The sequence below is a fragment of the Branchiostoma floridae genome, chromosome 6 (assembly GCF_000003815.2).
Source record: "Branchiostoma floridae strain S238N-H82 chromosome 6, Bfl_VNyyK, whole genome shotgun sequence".
NCBI classification, from domain to species: Eukaryota; Metazoa; Chordata; class Leptocardii; order Amphioxiformes; family Branchiostomatidae; genus Branchiostoma; species Branchiostoma floridae.
The window spans coordinates 10,721,769-10,743,061 of record NC_049984.1 but is presented as its reverse complement, the minus strand read 5'-3'; the positions used below and the strand labels follow the sequence as shown (position 1 = coordinate 10,743,061).

The following is a 21,293-nucleotide window of genomic DNA, read 5'->3' as shown; positions in this document are numbered from 1 at the left end:
TTTTACATACACTTTTTTCCCTTCAATGCATCAACAATCTTTTCTGACTGAGGATAGACAATGTTTTATTACAAAGATACAATGAAATATGATTTGTGCAGTAAAGGGGTTGATATCGTCAATATTTGAAACAACATTTCTGTCATTATCATATGCTATAAGAATATTTTCTGTAATCCCAATCATCTACAAGACACAACACTGAAAATATGACAACACCAGATTTATGAAAAGTATTGGACATTTCAGGTGAGGTAAGTTCCTCTTGCAGTGCAACACACAATACCAAGATTGTATGACTCTTTTGTAAACATCTCAAGTTGCAAGTTTGAATGAAGCTGTCTTTACCCACTTTAAGGGTATCACTTGCCAACCAAATCACAATGCAGCATAGCTATTGTGTATGGAGAACGGACCCTTTGACTGCCTGCCTGACCCCTTCTCTCCTGGGCTGCATGTAGGCATGGCATGTGTACATCATCATCAAGTCATGCCACATTCTGATGATTGCAATTGTACATGCTGTACCTTGTTCGCAGCAAGCCCCGCAGATGTTATACAACAGAGGGGCAGGGCAAACAGTTGTAATTTGCGGCAATATTGCCTGGCCTTTGAACCATGAAGTGCTCTGAGTCCAGCTGAAATGGTAATTATGGTGAAATCCTGTCCACAGTTGGGCAATATTGCTTGTAAGGTGAATAACCAGGAATACACTGCCACAATCCAGCAAAACTATTCTAGAAAAAAAGACAAAAAAAAACATGTAATTTTTTTCCACATTGACTTGAATGCCTTGCTCCACTGTTTATCATGTTTTCAATTTTTGCTCTCCATATAACATAGCAATTATTCAAAAGCAGCTAAATGCAACATTTGGGGAGCAATGGTCTAAGCAAAATCAACCGCAGTGCTTCCTTTTTGTTTGTAACCCCTCTCCTCATGGCAGGAAGATACTTTAAACTAAGGAAATATTTCTTGTTTTTGCGATGTCAATACTGCTGAGAGCAGCATTCAAAGTTTCTGGGTACGTGTAAAAGCAAGGAGTTTCTTACTGCTTGACTGGAGAGTCTTCATTTTCATCTGTCAGCCCAGATTGCCACCTCACGAATGAAAAAAAGCAGGATGGACTCTACGTTTCTAGATATGAAGTAAGTATATGAAAGGGTTTTTATAAGGTAAAACAGTCAGTAAGCCATGCAGTTATTGCACAATGCCTAGCTTGTTATATGACAACCCATCTCTCCCTCCCTGCTTGCTCCCAACCCATCTTCAGTATGCTGTGGCACCTGGTCAGGGCCGGCCCCATCCACACATCATCTGGGAGTGTTAGGGTTACAGATGGCATCGCCGGGGCAGACCTCCCATCCAATTATGACCTTATGATTACGATATGATGGTCATCTGCTGAAGTAATATCTGAACTGCCATATGATCATGAAAAAGTAATCTCCGGCAGAATAGGAACCTTACATCATTTCTGACACCTCAATGTGTCCTGTCAGAAAGAGTACAGGTAAAAATGGTGCAGGGCAATTCACGGGATATTTTTCCATTTTGCAAGTGCAGAACAGACATCAATCCCAGTTGTATTGTCAAGTAGCTGCATATTTTCGTGTGACGCCAAATATATTTTATGACAGTAATGTTTCTTAAGTACCAATAGCCACTCAAACGGATCCATTTGTCTAAATAGACAATATATTTTCATAAAATTGTCTGATGGAAGTGCTTTTAATGTTAATCATTTTTTTAATGGCCCAAAGAAAACTGCCTAGATGGTAAGTCGCTTCTACTGTTCTAGTCTGGATGTTATCTTTGCTTCTAATTTATATTTCAAAGTTGCAAAATTGCAAACTTATGTTCTCTATACTTTTACTTTAAAGCACCCAGTCTCTGCTAGCCATATAAAGCTGAAGGGTCAACCTGCAAGTGCTGTTTGTAAGAAAACTCAAGGTCTACCAATATGAGAAGTCCTTTAGTTTGTGGTTGTTCATGTGTGAGATAGGCATTTCCTGCTCTTAAATCTGATGTCAAATTCAACATTACCTGCAGTTTACTTGCAATGTACCATAAAAGGGAAATATATTGATGTTTTCAATGAATTGACAGTGTTCTCCTGAATGCAATGAAGCAAGTAATTACCCCACAGAAACCCCATCCACAAAATTAAAACAATAACAGAATTAACAAGTGGGGCAATACATATTGAGCCGGTGCTATTCAATCGATCGGCACAATTCCGTATGTGGTCTGGACAATTTCAGGGGTAACGCTGAGTGCTGTATAACTCTTTTCATTTCCAAGGTTCATTTTGTAAAGCACACTGCTTACAACAAAATCAATAAATCAATTCCGCATTAATCTTTTATGGCAGCACCATGTCGAGTGATATGACTGGCGTTTATTGCAGCTGAAAACGGGGGCTGGTTGAGGGCCTCTTGGCTGGCTGTCAATCAAAGGGTATGAACCACAAATTATTGGTTGTTCAGGTCATGCCTGGCTGCTTATAATCAAAAATGGTAGATTTTGGATCTTTTGTGGGAAAAATCACTGGTTAAAATATAGGAAGTGAACATTTGGAAGCCTGGTGGATTGTGCTTGCTCATCTTTCTGAGTTTGGACTAATCTTCATTTTGTTCCTTGCTTGTAATTCTTCTCTCACTTGACAAGAAAGACTAATGTTTGTATCTGTTCAATACAATGTATATACTAGTAATGATATCAATGTCTCAAGTAGCTGTTGCAGCATGAACATCTCATGAAATCACATTCCCAAGAACTTTAATAGACAAAGCTTGAAATATGATAGATGTTATGTAGAACATCCTTCTAAATTCAGAGAACTTTTTATGACAAAAAATACATAAAACCTTTAGTTTAGATTATAACTATGGACACACTTACAATGTACTTATAGCAAATGAATGTCCTTCTGGCCCAGTCAGAATAAAACTGTTCTCTGCCAACTGATTACTCAATACTGTTAACTTAATGGGCACATTTTGTCGATATAGTTGGGACAGATAGTAAACAGTAGAACAGTTATGTATTAGGGTTTTATGGGCTATGTTAATATCCACAGTACACTTCATTAAGGAAATGGGGATGGTTATTGTCTTTGCAGGTATTTGTTAATAGGATAACTCATATATGCAGAGGTGCTTTGATGTCCACCTGGCGACCATCAACTCTGTTTTCAACTGGCCCAAACTTATATATTACTGTTACTGACGATGGAAACTGGTAATGGAAACTGGCAATATGAATACAGATACATCTATTTTGGTCTGACATTAGTAACACAAACTATACTACTTTTGTAACCAAAAGCTTTTAATGAACCAGAGAGAATTTAAAAAAAAATGTTAGTATTAGACATTCTTAAAATTGCTATAATTGATATAACGTTACATTTCTACTATGTGTTGTGAGTAATAGGAAACAGTTCACAACCTTGGCACTACTTATCATTCCAAGAGGAAGCTACATGTGAGCATCTCCCTATGCTGGTCTCCAAAGGCTGTGGAAAAATCTGCTGAAGCACCAAAGCTGAAAGATCAAAGGGCCTGGTGTCCAGCACTGCAAATTGGTGTCGGTTATGCTATGTCCGTGCAAGTACTAGATAACTGTGAACAAGGTTAGACTGGAGGACTTATAAAGGTCATAGGAGAGGGGAGGGATTGGATGGATGGATGGAATAATGGATGGATGGATGGATGGATGTGTGTGTGCATGTGTGTGTGTGAGAGAGAGTGTGTGTGTGTGTGTGTGTACTGCGGCATGTGTGTGTATGTGTGTGCGTGCGTGGATGGATATGAATGGATGGCGCTGCAAGCTGTCATCATTTATAAGATTGTTCTGACAAGTCCAATTGAATAGGGAATGATGATAAAGATAGGATAATCTGAGTTGGTCACAAAAGACAGTGTGATGACAGATGAATTTGTTTTAAGATATTGATCCAAAATCCGGTATGCTGGAGAGGCTGTATGCTCTGATGTGAAGTTAGGCAATTCTCGAGTTCTGTTCCCTTAACGAGACTGAGAAATGTTCCATTTGTAGCAAACAACAAGTAGAAATACTTTTTTGTGTGATTTTGTTATTTGATAGAATATCATTGGAATTTCATTGATGAAATATTTCTCATTTTAGAATATCTGTTGTTACAAGGAATTAAAACTGTTGATGGCATGATGTGACTAATATTTAATTGACAAAAACAGACATTTGGAAAAACCCATATATATCAATCAATTCTTATTTGAGTTGCAAATCTCTTTTGTTGGGTCTTGTGAAAAAAAGTTCATTATGTATGACTCAAAAATTTGGCACCATCACTCCAAGTGTTCCCTTAATTTTGATTGGCAAGATATTTATAGTTATCAAAAATAGTTCCACCTTTCCTAGGACGTTTGAAGAACAAAAATATACTTTACCAGCAGATGAACAATACTTCCTGCCCACCCAAAAAATTTTAAATGAAAATTACTTTGTTTCTTTGGAGAGTTGTTCATTACACAAATTTTCTATCCAAATAGAAAATGAGATTCTACGAGCCATACGCTCCTTGCCAGTTCCAGAGCTCTAATTAGGAAGTGTTCTTTAATTAAGTAGGCCAAATGAATGTGGGATTACCCCAGCTGGTTAAACTTGACCTGCCCAGCTGCTCTCCTGTGATCCCTACAGGCTGGCTGACTCCCAGAGGTTTTTATTAATGATGTCATACATATGCTGTATGATCAGTTGGTCAGCCTGTGTGCGTGAAATATCTGATGTCTTTTTTTTTACAGGAGAACCAAATATATCCAAAACCCATGTTACAGGTGCGGTGCTTCTAATCCATACAGGATTATGGTGAAAGCCTCAGGAAAGCTCAAAGAATTTTCCACTTGGAAATGCCTTTCTGAACTATTAGGAAATATTAGGAATGGAAAGGCTATCTTCAAATCTATGCTTCAGAGGTAATTGCAAGAATTCTAAATAAACACTATTTAAATTGATATTCAGTTGGAAAAGGAACAAAATATCTAGTCAGTCCTGATGTTTGGCATGAGCAGAAAATACAAGAATGTACAAAGTATTCTGAAATATTTTAAGAGACATATGATAAGTCTGGCCTGCAAAGCAGTTTTGCAGTACAGCAGCAGAGTGCAGTATAATGAGGTGGGATGAACTTCCACTATAGGTGATAATGTGGGGGGCCGTCTTCGCACCTAGGTGATAATGAGCCAATATTTTAGCATTTATTGTCCAGAGATAAAAGGGTTGTTAGAAACAGTAAGGCACAGCTATAATAGAACTGTGCTTTCATATGTAAGGAAAGCAGCCATGAAAGCAAGTGGACACTTGATTATAGAATGCAAACAGTATCAATAGACGACCAAACTAGTAATCTTGTGAATGAATCAACTAGACAGACTGAATGCCAGGGTTGAAACCTCATGGTGTAAAACTTGGTGTAAATTTATATTTGCAAGAGGACAAGGGCAGAGATACCAGGATGAAGATCGTCTCCTCCCAACAGTGTAACACACCACATCCTCACCTCCCGAATGAAGAACCCAGCTACAAAAGGCGAAACGGAGAGCTTTCATTAACGCTGATCAGTTGTTTTGTGAAAATGCATAGATTGGATCTCCTCGGTGGGGCGCTGATTTCCTCTGAGTGTTCCAACTGCCACGGCACAAATCACCATATGAATGAGAGCCTGCCAGTTGCACTGCCCTGATACATAGCTTGACATTTGTCTCTTAATTTGTATGGTTCCATGTAAATACCTTGCTATTATTTGTACCGCGATAATAATGATGGAATAAATCCATTCCATTTAGACTGAAAAACGCTATCTCTTGGTGCCCGACGTGTTCCCAGACTTGTCAAGGAGTATCTCAAAGTTTCATTGATTAATAGGTGATGGCAGGTTCTGCTTTACTCTGGAGGAAACTCATACAGAAATGGAATATGTAACGTTAGATGGAGTCACTGTCAAACATAGCCTTTGTGACTTCAACTTTTTCCATCAGACCTTTTAAGTTCATTATTTATCTATTTGTCTTAAACATGATTGTCTACTTTTCAGCTCCCACAAAAGTTTAAAGGTGTTCAAATTCCAGAAGGATTTTGAAAGTTCGAAAAAGTCAAGTTTTTTATTTTCCATGTCTAAAGTTACTAGACAGAATTTTAATAAGTGTTTTCTTTGATGTGTCCTTCAGCATCTTTTGAAACAAAGGCAGAAATGGGATTAGGGAGGCTTTGTTGATTACAAGGTACAAGGAAGGCATCTGTCATTCCTGTGATCTCTCATTCTGTGATCAAAGAGTCCTTAATTTCACCCTCAATAAATGATTGGCATATGCATGTTAAGCATGTTGGAAATTTAGCATGGTTGCACACGCCCAACAATACCTGTAATTCCTGCCGGAAGTAAAAGAAGGGTTTGCAAAGATGCCCTAATTATGATCCTAAAGATTACCGATCAAAGTGTCTCTCACTCTGTCGGAAGGAAACAGGTCATCTTAGTGTTTATAGCATGTCGAAGGATAAAGGAAAAAAACTTCCAGCGACGGATAATTACAGGGTACCAGGAGAATGGGGAGCTCACTTGTCATCCTGTTATCCATGCAGTATGATCAAAGGCCCGGCTCTCGGACACTTGCTGTAAGATGTTGTCCGGAATCAATTGCCTTAGGAATGTTTGACTTCTCCAAGACAATGGATGGACAAGTCCTGGCAACAATTAATTAGCCGGTACAGGGAATGTGCTGGAGGCTTTGCGTCATCTCATCATCCCTCTCCAGCGTGATCAAAGCTTCCCCCTGCCTGCCCATTTCCATAACACACAGGTCCTAGCAGGAATTAATTGGAAGTCTTACCACAGGAGAGCTGGAAGGGGAATTGATGCACACACAGCTAGATCATTAACATACACCCTGCCAGGGATTTGGGGCTCCTGTAGAGAGATTAGGAGAATAACACAAGACACAGATAAGCTGTCACATAACAAAGGTTTGTGTTTAGCTGGTGGAAGAAACTTGTGAATTCAGTAGTATCACTTTGATAATGTTCACAGGATTATTTCTTGTAACACTATGTGCAAGTAAACTTTTCCATTAGTTGACAATAGTTTTTTTAATACTTTATGTCAAGAAATGATTAAATTTTAGGCATAGCAGGCTAGATTATCATATAACTTATATGTAAGATAGAGCTTTGTTCGGCCCCTCTACAGTTATTTACTCTTGTAAACAGTTCAGAAATTTGGATGTCATAACCAAACATAAGATTAGCCTGGGATACATGGCAGCATTGTCTAATAGAGCAGTTAGTCGCAGTTTTGATTCCACCTTGTGCCTGTAGGGGGCTTGCCTTCCCAGTGGGTGGAGCCGTATAACGACTCTGTCCTACTGGGTTATCAGGATAAACATGACAACAACAGACTCCCTACCTGTGTACTACATGATATGTTTGTGTCACCATGTTCCATTAGCAGTTATAATCATGACAGATTAAGAGAGGCAACATTTCACAAAGTCAATTATTGTGCTCCTATATCATCCTGCCTCAAGAATATCACACAAATAGTGTAAGAATATGTCAAATTCATCCATCCACCAAATCATTGTCTGATAATCTTTTTCTGAATCTTTACCCGTATTGTGATACAAACGACACATTCACATGCTGAGAATGTGGGAAAATCAAAACTTCAAAAGTTGCAGTATACAGACATTCTTTAGGGCTATGAATAAATACCATCTCATCATACTACAGGGTCATGCACGAGGACTACAAATAAAATAGCATATAATGGTGGAGAAAAGGTTACAGAGCAGATAAGACAATCTTACAGATGAAATCTAGCAGATCATTCTGAACCAATGATAACTGTGAGAATAAAAAACGTCTAAAGCAATAAATGTCTTCATTGTGATTTATTGCAATCAATTATTGTTTCCCTCCCCGGCTCTCACATTTTGGTACAAATTTGCAAAAATACAAACACATAAACAAGTGATCTGGTGGTGTATCAATAGTATCCTGTCTCCAACTGTATTTACAAAACCAGAGAAGAAAATGCATGGCATGTGCATATACCATGGAACCATGATAACTACCCCTCCGTGGGGACAACGAAAGTCTAGTCAGTGCCGACGGGCACCACATCTGTGTACAAAACAGTTGCATAACAACCAATAACGAGGGAAGGGAATCTCGAACACTAAACAGACAAATGATAAAATTTGATTTCCATCCATGAAACTGTTGTCTATATACTGTTATGGGCACAATTCTGCATAGGATTTGTCAACAACAAAAAGTTATGAGGACGTGGAAACCGTACAGTGCTCTGCACATTCTCATGTCATGTCAAGCCTGTAAATATTGGATAGGATCTTTTGTGTGGGTAGATACTACTTTTCTAGAGTCCATAGATCAAGAAAGATGAAGAAAGCAATGTAGTAGCTAATGAATGAGTTTCTGGAGGATCCCAGCCTTCCCTCTTGCTGGGATGATGGGCCGTGGGCCATCTCCCATGAAGAAGCCACCATGTATCACACCCACAGACAGTGGAAAGTCCAGAAGGTGACAGGTCCCACCCCTCCTCCTCTCGCCCCCCTCCCGAGCTGCTCTGGAAATCAAAATGGGCAAGACTGAATGTTTCCTGAAACACTTCCTGTTGCCATGGCAGCAGACCAAAGGATAACACAACTTTCCTCAGCACTGGCATTCTTTGGGGGCTATTACAGTACGGCTAAATCATAGCTCTCACATCCTACAGAGGCAACTTGTGAAAGAAACTTCTCTCACGGACAACAAAAGCACTATCTACATAAAAAATACCTACAGTCTTGCCTATTGCACCATCATTAACAGTTTTAGGTGCTGCATTTCACAGCTAACATAGCTATTAGCTGGGTACGGGCAAATCACCAGAAGGACCAGCTAACCTTTTATGGACTTGCTAAGACACTCAATTACCCAACATTGAGTGAAGGGGAGGGATTACCAAGTAGGTGCGAATTGGCCGGTGATGATGAGAGTCTTTTGTTGATGGCGTGAAGTCAATGAGACATTAAATGTGTACACTTTTATGGCTTCCCCCTTGCCCACCCAGGGCTTTTATTATGGCTATTACCATTTAGTCCAGGGACAGATGTCAGTGAACAAGGGGGCTGATTTACATGGTTAGCGTATGAAAGAGAGCGGCCTCATTACATAACACAGGGGGTACCCAGAATAATGGTTAACACTGTGTTAAAGTATCGCATAAGCTCTGCGGGAAGGTCCATTTCTTCAGCGGGGATTGCTTTACCAGACGTGTAAACTCGGTTCTTTTGAATAGGTATCATGCTAATTGCCTACCAGGTAGACAACTACTCTACATGCAAAAACATTTGTCTTGCTTGACTATGAATGACTGCTACAGAAAGCTGACATCATACAATAGCATTAGTTTGCATACATGTATTTCTATTAATAGAGTATTATGCATGTAGCTCTACCAATAAGTCGACAAGCTATAGTGACATATGGTTTAGCAAAATCCATACAGCGCCACATGGGTATTACCTGTATTGAGTTGTTTTGAAAATTTGTTTCTGCCAGTTACTATTCATATACTTTGCAATATTTATTGATAATTGCTCCAAATTGCACTGCAAATTTTGGTATGCTTGTACCAATATGGCAAAAGGAAGATAACCTCCTTGGTCAGTAAGCAAACCTTGTGTAGGAAACATTATTTGTTCCCACATACAATGTATACACATGTATAAAGCAGCGAGACTGTTGGTTAGTTCGTACAAGACTTTTGTCTGCTATGTATGTTTAACTTGTGTGTTGTTGTATACTGTACTTTCCTGTATATATTGTTGTTTGCGAAAGTCTTTCAAGCCTTTTTTTAGGAATGAATGTGAAATATTGGTCATTATTAAAGACAGTGATGAACATAAAAATAGTCTCAATTTTAAAAGAAAGCAGTACATGTACAGAAATACATATGAAATTAAGACATTTTGAGGAAACCACAGAAAACACTATGCCCAGAACAGGCCCTGCATGTGTAATGTGTCTGCCATTGCCCTCACATGTTCCTGTGTTCCCTGATCCGTGTGAACAAGATTGTCTGACACGATTTCATGCTGTAGAACACTGATATTACCATTGATCAATCCTGATCAAAAAGCAGATTAATACTTATCTTCTACCCATTACTAATTATAAGCTCCAGTGCAGAAAAATTACATGTGGTAATAGGATGCTTGGTTTATTTGATTTATATGAATTGTAGAAGACTCCTATGTCACCGAGTGATTATAGGCCTGAGTGGAAAGAAGGTCTCCAATTGACTGGGGATAGGAAGAGGGGGCAGTGTGGGAGACCTTTCCTATTACCTCAGGAGGCACCTCTGGGCTGCTGAAGTACCCTGTTTAACACCTGGAAGTTCTGCAGATGTGGAGTGGCTCACCACAGCTATACTGTATATCCTGTGGCAGAAATCATTAGTAGTTACATGGAAGTAGGCGAGGTGCCACTGCATTGATTTGAAAGCATGTTCTGGATCTGTTGGTCTATAGACATTGACGTATGATATTTAAGTGGGTAAAAAGTACCATGGGAATCCACATCACACCCCTGCTGCTTGCTAACAGTTCTATGTGTGGGATTTACTTAGAATGTATTACGACCTGCTCTTTATGATGTCTTGCATGCCCGTAGCCAGGGGGGGTTCGGAAGAACCCCCCCACACGCTGAAAAGGTCCGCTTTTTCATGCATGAAGGTCCACTTTTTCATGTCCAAGAATTTTTTTCAAAGGCATGACTGATTTCCATTTTTTACTTATAGACATTTCATTCAATCTTAGTGAGTCTATCAGCAAAATTTGCCCAATATAGTGCAGGAAATGGCTTTTCAGAGGGTCCAGATTTCAAAATTTCCCCGGACCTCTATTCAGTCCATTGCGACGCCTCGCGCCTTTGGTGTCAGACTTGGTGAAAATAACTGCCTCAAAGACTTATGCCAAAAGCCTTGTGTATTTTGATAGAAATTCCATTAACCTTAGCCAGCAAATTTTGCCCGTCAAAATGCAGGAAATGGGGTTTCAGAGGGTCAATATTTTAAAAATTTTCAGGGGGAGCATGCCCCCGGACCCCCCTAGGCAGCTCACGCCTTCGGCGTGAGTCTCGCGCCGAAGGCGCTCGATGGTCCCACAAGTACTAAAAAGAACCCCCCCAACCAAAATCCTGGCTACGGGCATGTCTTGTTCCCTAAAAAGCAAAAATGCAAAAATCTGGAAATATCAGCATTAGCACTTCAGCTTTCAAAATTCATTGTTGTTGTTGTCATTGCAAAGGTGACCAAAACATGCATTTTTTTTTCAAAATGCAAACAACATCACTTGACATGGTGGAAATGGATGGAATATTGCTAGCTGGAAGAAAACAGAAAAAAAGAAACAGACTAGGTAAAACAACTCTATCCCATCACAAACAAATAATATAAGATCCATCTTAACTAAAGAATAACCTCCTAATGAAAGTTATCAAATGTTACTCACAAGGCTATGTACCTAACAAACTTTTAGGCACAAGTACAGCAGTTTAGACACAGGTCCTGCAAGATGGATAGGGACAAAAAGAAGGTAGCGACATTGAATAGGATTGTTGTACCATGTACAACTAGACTGAACCATGTACAAAGGCAGTTGCTAGACATGGGACAGTAAGTGATGTGGTCATCCCAGAGTTTGTTACACCTGTTGGTAATAAGTCTGTCCGTGACTATCATCATTCCTACCATTCACTTCTGTTGCCCTTCGTAATAGAAAAATCTGCTATCTTTTACCCTTACTCTGTACCTCTGTAATGCAACACAAACTTTTGATTGATTTTGACGTAAGAAATAATTGATACTCACGACCACAAAACTGCAAATGAAATTGGCTTGGCCTAAGGGCAAAACTACTTTGACTCCTGGTAATAGTCTGTGAAATGAGCATACGCTCCACGAACTCTGCAGCTCACCACAGTTGCTTCTTTCTGATTAGGGAAACCAATGTACCTGAACCCTGGGTGCCTGTAACGTCCCCTATTATGACCTCTTCATTATGTCCAGTAATACATGCCTACATATGTATAGATCCAAGCGCCCAGGTAATATGGCTGTAATTTGTGGAGATAATTGGATTTGATGAAATGCAATCAACTATATACACAATGAGTAATCCAATTTTTCTTCACAAAATGAGGTTTTGCTCGGTGCCCTTTGTGGTGGAAACATTCGGCCCTGAAATCCCCACCCTTGGGATGATCCCTTTCTAATCTGTTCCCAAACTGTATTGGATTAGATGTGAAACACCGGTGTACAGAAAGTGTTGGACCTCTTGTTAAACGTGGAGGCCGGCAAATGAGAGTAGCGGAGTGATTTGGTTACTATCTGATGGGGAGAGGGGAAAGGTGTTTTGGGCGTAATTATCCTGATCTTCCTGCCCTTTCTCCCCGGAAATTGCAGCGCCCATAAAGAAGCCAGGCTAACAGAGGTGTCCCTCGGACTTGTAATGTGATTGGGATTGAACGGGAATTCCTATGTATGGAATCAGCAACCCTTGTCCAACACAGGCATCAAACAGGGAGATAAAACCTGTCAGTGTGTGTAATCACTGCTGGCAGACGGTCCTGGTGATCAGGAGTTTGGCCTGGTCTTACACGGTGTATGACAAGAATTCCTCGTAAAGTCAATCCATAACTTAATACGTGTGGGAGACAGAGAAAGTTGACTCAAGGTGTAAACTTTGCCTTCATGCTATCAAAAGACACAAAAATCAAAAGTTTCATGAGGAAAAAGGAAAAACACCACATGAATTTTTCAAGCACGATGTAAGAATGCTTGATATTGTTATATTTGAATGTACATCAATTAAGGATGAAGGAAAGAATTAGATAAGGACCTGTGAATGCTATCAGAATTTCAAAGTCACATTTTTGGCATGGCTTTCATAGGAACATATTTCACCACATTGTTACAGGGAAAGTAGAATGAAAGGTGGCTTGTCCCTGTTGTTGCTCCATCAATGTGGACAAGGCCTCTGTCAGTGGCACGTCACATCTAACATTACCAATGATTTATGGCCTCTTTAATCCAGCTCAATCCCTGATTGTCTGTAGACAGACAGCCCCAGTGGTAACAATTAACATCAGAAGCCACCAAAATTTCAAAGGCTGCGTCTGATTGTGTAGAAACAAAGCGGGCGCCGCTGGTTTCCTCTGGCTTGCTAAACTGTTCATGACCCTGTCAACCCCAGCCTTGGCAGAGAATAAAAAGGCCATGATGCCAGCTTTACAAGTTCTAATTGACTCACTTGTGCTCCACAGCACATCTCAGCATGTTCTAGACTAACAAAAAGGAGTGATGGCCAGTCTAACAGTAGTTGTAATGTTTTGTATCATAGCACTGAAGACTGCATCATCATGTTTTTCTCAATAATCAAAATGTTGAAGATGTCATATGAATAAGCTGTAATGTTACAGCCTATGGGCTTGGAAAGAATCAGTAGGGAATTCAGCTTTCAGAATTTGAAAAATGTGATCATAGTTGGAATATTGCCACATGCTATAACATTAACACAGGAGCTCCATACTTTGAGTACATGCTAGCTGCATAAGGAACTGATTAGTTTCAGACACTGCTGGCATACTCAGACCTGACATTTAAAAGAATGACTGACAAATATTTAGAGGTTTTCCTGTCCAAGTGATTGCCCTGGGTCTGACAGCATGTGTACAATGGTTGTTCCCTTCCTGTTTCAGATTGATGGAAGCACAGTTGCATTGTTTCAACACTTTTCTTATGTCACCTTTCTCTTTATTTATGCTAGAGGGTGATATGTTGAGATTGTTATCTGTTGAAAGTATTTCTTCAAGATTGTATTGCATCACCTCCAAACCAGCTGATCCTTTGTTTCAAACATTACTCAGAAATTGTAAGTTACATCTCACATAAGGTATTCCAAGGCAAAATGCATTTGAATATCTCAGCAAAGACATTGCATGAGGACATCTTATTTCCTGTGTCTCACCATTTGAGGACAGACAGGGACTAGTTACTGACTAATCCAAGCAAGCATTCATTTGGGTATCACCTCTGCCCTAACATACATTAATCATCGTAACGACCTGTCACGTTGTGCTTAAGGCATTATGAGGCGGCCACACCAACAGCTTATCAAAGCATAACTCCCTTTGTTTAAATAGACAGTCCCTTTTGGCACCTTTCATTACCTGGGATCTGTAGCATTTATTTACACTACCTTCACCTTAAGTCACAATCATGTATCTGTTGAACTGTTCTTGAAGAATGCAGCTGGAGGATCACCTGGCCTATCAGGTTTCTTTCAACTATCCATTTTCTATCAAATTACACAAACGACAACCTTGGATTCATTGAGAATGACATGATCTATTCCTATCTAAAAGATCTAAAAGACACCAGTATATCCTAACAAAAACATGCAAAAGATTTGTGACTTTTTGTAAAATGATATATATATTGAGCTCATGAGAAAGAGGAATTCACATCAAATGTGTGACATTGAGAAGGAGATTTTTGCCAAATCATATTTTGCATTCTGTAGAAAATATAGAGAATGGCACATGATAATTAGCAACTTTTTGTGGACACAAAATAAAGAATGTTACAGTACAACAGTGTTCATCACACATTCCAACTCACCTGACACAAGAATGCTTTGATAACAATTTGACAACCTGCCCTGAAGCTCTAGCCCAGAATGGAACAAAGAGCTACTTGCTTTACAAAGGATCACATTCATTATCACAGCATGGGAGCAGTTTGATACAGTTGTGCACCTATGTGAGGCGACACAGGTACAACAAAACGACAAATTGCAAATTGACTTGTAATTTGGCTGTAACAGCAGAGAAATTCTCAACTTTAGACACTTGTTGGGTGAGTAAGACAAGCCCACAGAAGCAATTCCAGGCATCTACCTAACTTGTCCTTTAATTGCAAAAGTCTTCTAATTATGTTTCTAGAGTTTCAGTACGGTACTGCAAATAATAGAAAATGATCAGTTGTCTGTTTGCCTTACCATTGTGTCATTTAAGCCAAACTATGATAGTTATGGCTCAAAGAGAATTCCTGAAACAAACATTACATTCCTATCAAAGTCTATCATGTACTAGTAACTTTTCACAGCACAGCTCCAAATAGAATTATATGGTGGGTAAGAAAGCACTCTCCTGAAACTGCCACTAACAATAATATTGCCAAATTGAAAAAAAAAATAATTTGAAGAGATAAACTAATACAATATCAGTAATTTCCGAGGTATATATGCTTCAGATATCTAGATATTTAAGGCATTCTTGCGACCTCAATAATCATGCATGCTACAATGATGAGGACACAAGTTTATGGTCCCTTGTCAGGACTGAGGTGAGAATCTTGTGGGAGATAAAAGCACCAAAGGCCACAAATGAAATAGAAATTCTCAACAACAAAATTCCCTTTCCCTTGACTTTTTGTATCCTAGAGATCTTTGTGTTTCCAGCCAAGAAAAGAACAGCAGCTGCTGTATAAAGGTATATAACAGCAGACCAAATAATCAATTGTTGTCACAGCCTGCAGTTACTTGAACCAAACCTACAAAAATGTACCAATTTTATGAAAAGATCTTCTATTCACAAAATGTACGCCTGACTATAATCACATAGAGGCCACGCTGATTTAATTTTATGGGTGGCATCCACACAGGCATCGTTTTCATTTATCCCCCCCCCCCCCACACACACACACACAAAAAGTTTGCAACAAGAGTGTAAATCCTACAAAGCTGCAGCAAAATGAGCAAATGTATGCCATGCAAAAAAAAAGGATTTTGGAAAATGGATGCTAATGCCAAACTCAAAGAATGCTAAAATCAATTCCAATGTCAAAGAAGAAGATATGAAAGAGCAAATGGAAATGCATAGTTTGGTATACCATGTTCCTTCCCAAAATGATGTCAGGAAAGCCGTACATAAAAGCCTGCTGGCATGGATAAAAATAAATTTTGGCTTTTACACATTGAAAAATTCATCAATTTATGATAGCTCAGTGGTACAAAAATCATCAATTTTGGGGCCTTGACTTCTAAACATTTTTTCTTTGCATTCTTGCATCAGTTTGGAGATGTCTTGATGATGTCAACCATATCATCAAATCATTATATGGTCTGAATGCAAAATGAAAGTTGCTAAAGTGTTGACTGATGTTCACATTTATGGTGACGAGACTTGCGCACCCACCTAGGTTCTGACTTGGTATAGTCCACAGGCACGCTGGACAGTTGCCGTGGAGACGAGGCATCATGGTATCGGGTAGGTCCTCTCTCCTTTGTATGGTTTATTCTCGATAAAGCTTAAACTTCAGGCCATCTGATGGAAAGGCGCCGTTTTTGTCTGCCTCATACTTATAGCATTACAATTATTGATATGTTATACTCTCTCTCTCTCTCTCTCTCTCTCACACACACACAAACACACACATATCATGTGTGCGCGCGCGTACACGTGTGTAGCGTTATTTGTGCCCACGAAACAGACACTTTGTCCTTTGGGAATCATGTCAACATCACAACTTGTGCTTACCGCTGGGTTAGACTGTGCTGCACGAGACTCTGTTACTTCCCCAGCTGACGGATGTGGTACATATTTGGCCGTGAGGAAATGCAGCATGCAGAACTTCCGTCCACTTCCGCTATGTCCGTGGCTCACGGAGAGGCATTCTGGGAAATGTATCAAACTTCACGCGCGTGTTTGTGCGTGTGTGTGTGTTTGTCCAGGCGTGTCTGTATCACAAATTATATCTAAAAAAAACGTCAAATCAGAAACCACAGTATTTAAACGGTCGTGAGTTGTGCATTAACCGAGGGCCGTTTCAAACGAAACTTGAGTTTGCCAGCCCTTGCCTTGGTGCTGAACTGCCCTCCACTGTTAGCCATCCGTCCAGTAAGTTCTGAATATGGAAACCCTGGCCACTTTCGAGACACACCAATACAACCTCGATGCAGCGACAATTAAAAGGAGTCAATCGGTATGTCATAGCACAATGAGAGTGATGTTCATACATATACTTTCAGCTGTATATTAGTGGCTTGACGGCCTATTTTTTATTGTCAATCCACCTCGCTTTAAAAACAAGAATCCACCATGAATGATCATGAATTATAAACCAGACCAGCTAGCGCGCATTAGACCAAGGGCAGGTCTACTTACAAGTGACTTGAACAACTTCTTCTTGTCATGTACTACACGGAGAAGTGGTGTCTTTGGCAGCTCCTGTGAAGTCCCGTTTAACATTGACGTCCCATTTGACGGACCCAAAAATCGAAATTTTGCAGATTGAACATAGATCATGTCCTATTTCTCCCCCCTCCATCCCCTGCCTCGTTCGGTTCTAAAGGTCACATCGGGTTTTGATGGATATTTACAGGCCCGTGTCAGCCAGGTCCGGTGGAAATTGGGTTTGAGATGAGACCACGCCAGACATGGCTTTAAACCTTGGGGCTGGATGCGTGAAATTGAAGTCTCAATTTTTCTCCCTTTAATGAAAAAGCGCGTTTACTTTGTGAAGCAATTAATTTGCGGGGGAATTGCACCCCGATGTCTCCCCGTATGGACTGCGCAGTCCATTGTCCATTAAATTTGTATTGATGCATTAGGTGTGTGCGGTCTGTCCGCTGGTACTATTTACCGCTAAGGGTCTTCCCGAGCGGAGCAAATGGCCAGGCCATCGGATGAGAGTCTACCCCGCTGGGCCCGGTCAGCCGCCGATTTATTTCCGGCCAGAAAAATCGATAATTCTGGAATGGTAATCATGAGCGAATGTATCGGGACGGGAAAATTCTATTAAACGAAACATTAGGGTATTACGCACTGTAATGTCGCTGATCGTGGAGAGTGAAGAGCGTTGTGAGTCACCATCTCTCTTTTAGTTCTGTTTATCAGTTTGTCCCACGCGCCAGCCTTTTTAGATTTCTAAATGACTTAGACGTTATCAAGGAGAGCTCATCTTAGCAGGGGTTTTATGCAATGTAGACGATATTGCACGTAAAATTGGGATGTTTTGTGGAAACGACGGGGACACAAAGAAACACGGATAGCTAGTAATGTAGTAATGGCTTTTAACAATTTGGGCTACACCGAAAATCGCGGGGTTTGGAATGGCAATGGATTGTGATAGATGGCGCCCACTCTGTTCGGAACCAACGCAATGGTGTCCCAAGGCACACGTTTGTTTCGGGCCTAATATAACGGATAGCTTTACAATCCTCTTCCTGATAAAACGAGTTCAGGTATTCCCACGCTACGCAAGAATTAAATCGAATCTTGTAAAGTGTATCCTATGGTTCTAGACATTTTCCTTTGCTTGTAATCATAAAAGATACAGACAACAACTCTTCTCAACTATAAGAGAAGAAAAGTCTTTTTACATATCATTCAGATATTAATAATTTGCCGCTTTCTGAAAATGATGTATATATGTTCAACTACCTTTCGTGAATCGTAAAAGACGTGCAGCAAAGACGTTCAGCTTTGTTATAGGTATACCACAGCCCACGGCCCATTTTTTATCATCTTTTCCCTGGAGCCAATCTATAAATGGTTCGATCCAAATGTTCGCAGCGGTGCTTGACTCTCGGATAGACACGGGTGCTTACAGCCCGGTAAGCCGATCAACTTAACCGGCACGCCGGTAATTCGTGCTAATGCGATTTTCACTAATTCTGTTTGGCGAATCCTCTGTTATTACAGCGCATTAGAGGGTCTTTGGAGCTGTTATTTTAGTCGACATCAGTTAAAAGAGGGGGAGGTTTGACGCCTGAAATCTCGCGATCCGACAGGTGCTCCCTTTTAGCGGGGGTTTTGACTCGGAGTGGGACGTGTAAATACACAGATTATACGTAATGCATTCAGAAATTGCCATGTAAGACATCCTTGAATGGCTCCTCGCGTGTCTACTGACAAAGTTAAGTTTCTAAGATAAGTTTAGAGGATAGGGCGAAAAGTAAACTTTGTTGCTGGGAAGAAAGAGGGAAAAGGAAGCTTCGAAGGCAGCAGTTGCAAAGCTAAGCAGGCAAAGATATGAAATTAAAATTAAAGTGATAAATCATAAACCTTGTACATAAACCAAGTATATGTAGCATGGGGTAAAACATGTCCATTTTATTCTACTTATTTTTTGTCCTATACATTTTTCCACACTAGTACTGGCATTATCAATATCTAAAACATGTAGTTTTCCCAAAGCATCAGTGTGTATTTCGTGAGTCCTTATTTGTACCCACCCACCTGCGCATAGTCCAGCCGTCCGTAGGGCGAAACCATTTTTAAAACAGGAGAGGAGGGGCCGCAATTCTACTCAATGGAGTCGTTAGGTAAAAACTAGCAATGTCCTAATGTTTAAACAATTAAAAATGAAATACTGATGGATAAAGCGTCTGTTTTATCCCATAGTGCGTCCAATGGTAATCCGCATGTTTGAAAACATCTCCACGCATTTGTTTATGTGATCCACCACTGATGAATCAAAGGACTCAAAGAACAGAATTGTAAAATCATTCAGAAGTTCCAGAGAACGCGTTAAAGATGAGTCCTAAAATTCTTCCTGTCTATAGAAGTGCCGTCTCTCTTATTGTCATCCAAGACGTCTTTTTCGGGTCACCTGCAGATATGATGAACTTTGTCGCTATCAGTCTATATAGTCTAGACATAACATTTTAAAAGGTACATAGGCAACAGACCGCAATCACAAAATTGCATAACGGACAAAAAAGTTGGTAATTTTATCATTCATCATTATTAAATCTTGGTATTTCATTTTGGAAGTTAGTAGGAGCATCATGATTGAGCTCCAGTGACTAGGTCATTGAGACAGTGAGTTATCGTCAAGCGGCCAAGGGTTGGCTGCGTTTGGGTATCACTGACTATAAACACATGTAGTCCATATGGCACGGGGCGACCGCAGACAGCCGACGCCAGTGCCTAACACGTACCAGGAGTTGGAACCGTTTTAAACCTCGCCCGTGACGCGGGCCTACTGCTGCGAACCTTGACTCCTGTACTGTGTGGTATATTTGCCTTGTTAAGTCTCGTTAAAAAGTCGAAACAGATAGACGCAAACAACACGCAGATTGAAGGACCACGCTAGCCGGAAGAGACGACGTGGACCTTGCCAGGCCTTGGAGTTTGTGAGGAGTTGAAACAACAAGGTGAACAAATCGGTAGCACCTCTCGCATTCCGGGCGATCCTGAGGAGACCTGCTGTCAGCAACGCTCGTCCATCAAATCGTTTTTCCGCTTGTCAGATCCAACAAATCAAGTCAGGTTGACAGGTCCAAAAGTCAGAGTAACAAACCTGCGACAAAAATTTCAAGGACGCCTCGTCGATTAAAACCAGTCGAATCCATTTGCAGTGCAGAAGTGTATTGTTTGTGAACCCGGAGCCTGGACCTTTCTAAGCAGCAAGGGCCACTGACAACCATCTTTCGTTGTTCCGCAGGATGGTTTACTTAGCGAGGTTGTAAGCGCCCTTCTGTTTTACCCGACCCCACATCTTGACAAGCGCCTTACACCCCACAGATATTTACTACTGAACCCTTCTGTTTAATGTCCACACTGGTAAACCTGTTCCGCGCCGCCGCCCTACATAAACTTGACTTTCCAGTGGCGGAAAGAAAAGTTTGACGGAACTGTCAACAGTTTGGGGAGAAGTCCAGAGGAATGCACTTTGCCCACCGGTAGATGTCTGACATCGCCGCAAATTTGTTGCCTTTGGACGCGTGATTGGAGCCATATTGCACGGGGCATGCAGTTGGTTCTGTCCGTCAGGAGAGAAGGGGCTAATATACCTCCATGCACTGTATTTACTGTGTACTTTTGCACGCTTCATTGATATTAAACATTCCCATAGGTTTCACCCAGTTTCACCGCAACCCCGTCCACTCGGTCCAGTGCCGGGTACAGGCGTTCGGGTAGGGGTGGGGAGGTGTAGGTAAGATTTGCCAAGTTCAAGTCAAGAATATGTAACTATTAGTCCCCTATGACCCCCTAGTTCCTTTGCGGACGTGTAAGGGGAGGTGCGCTTACGGATGTGGGGAAAATTCCGAGCAGGATATCATCCGCTTTAGGTCCTAACCCACTACTCGGGTCCGATAGACATTGTAGTTTACACTGATACATAACAGGACGAACCACAATAGTTTCCGGCTAAACCTACTCATCTACCTAATGGG

The 21,293-nt window shown here is 40.6% G+C and overlaps 2 long non-coding RNA genes across 3 annotated transcripts in view; one reads left to right on the top strand and one right to left on the bottom strand.

The window, feature by feature from the left end:
- Positions 1 to 7,916: 7,916 nt before the first annotated feature.
- LOC118417212 lies at positions 7,917 to 10,669 on the bottom strand. The gene is made up of 2 exons (XR_004831337.1): positions 10,395 to 10,669; positions 7,917 to 8,629 (listed from the first exon to the last, which is right to left on the bottom strand). It is a non-coding gene; the product is annotated as an uncharacterized LOC118417212 (long non-coding RNA).
- Positions 10,670 to 16,314: 5,645 nt separating this feature from the next.
- Positions 16,315 to 21,293, top strand: part of LOC118417210 — a 37,428-nt gene continuing 32,449 nt past the window's right edge. For both annotated transcript variants that reach the window (XR_004831335.1, XR_004831332.1), the window contains exon 1: positions 16,315 to 16,377. This is a non-coding gene — a long non-coding RNA (uncharacterized LOC118417210). The remainder of the gene's footprint in view (positions 16,378 to 21,293) is intronic.